Here is a 1,161-nt window from a genome sequence, read left to right as displayed (position 1 = left end):
AGCTACAGTGTACTTACATATAATAAATAAATCTTTAAAAAAAAATTATTAAAAAAAAAGTACTAATACATACTGGTAACTTAAGCATTCAGAGGGCAAAGGCAAGAGGAAAGATCATACCAAGACTCTATTTCAAAACATCAGGGCTGGGCGTGGTGGCGCACACCTTTAATCCCAGCACTCAGGAGGCAGAGGCAGGCAGATTTCTGAGTTCGAGGCCAGCTTGGTCTACAAAGTGAGTTCCAGGACAGCCAGGGCTATACTGAGAAACCCTGTCTCGAAAAACCAAAAAAACAAAAAAAACAAAAAAACAAAAACAAAACAAAAAAAACATCAAAAATTACAAAGACATGGCTTAGCAGTAAGAGCACTTGCTGCTCATGCATAGTCTGGAGTTCAGTGCCACTGTGGCACGGAAGTATCCACGTGGCAACTCACAACTGCCTCTAACTCCCATCCCAGGTAATGTACAAAGACACACATGCAGGCAAAAATACACATACATGTAACATAAAATAAGTAAATCCAAAACTAAAGGAAGAGAGAGGAAGAGGCTCGAGCAGAGGTGCAAGTAGGTGGACTCCCATAGATGTGAGTCGATCCTGATCTACATGGCTGATTCCGGGCCGATCGGGACTACAGTGAGACCTGTCTTAGGAAAACAGAAGACATGATGAACCTGCCTTCTCACTCAGTCGCCGTCTCCCTGGAGGCTGAGACAATGTCTGGAAGCACTCTGACCTCTTGCTTTCCAGAGGGAGACCTGGAAGTGCACATAGGCCTTCCCGAAGCCAGAATGTGCACTTGACAAAGATCCTCCTGGGTGACTCAGAAGCAAGTTGCCTCTGCGAATCAGGAGTAAATGACTAAATGCAGAGAACAAGCATTGTCCTCCATAGGGATCCATGACAAAACCGAGCAACTTGGCTGCCCAGCCTCAAAGCGTGCTGGGATTGGCAGGTATCCATCTGGTTCCTCAAAAATCAAAGCTGGTGGTGGTATTGCGATTTTCACAGTTCTCTCCCCTCTCTCTCCTCCTCTTCCTCTCTCTCTCCTTCTCCCCTCCCCCTCTCCCTCTTCATCTCTCTCTCCACTCCCGCTTCTCCCTCTTCCTCTCTCTCCCTCTTCTTCTCTCTCTCCCCCTCTCCCCCTCCCCCTCTC

The sequence above is a fragment of the Mus pahari genome, chromosome 3 (genome assembly GCF_900095145.1).
Source record: "Mus pahari chromosome 3, PAHARI_EIJ_v1.1, whole genome shotgun sequence".
Taxonomy (NCBI): Eukaryota; Metazoa; Chordata; class Mammalia; order Rodentia; family Muridae; genus Mus; species Mus pahari.
The sequence above is the reverse complement of the archived record's forward strand: the minus strand, read 5'-3'. Positions refer to the sequence as shown.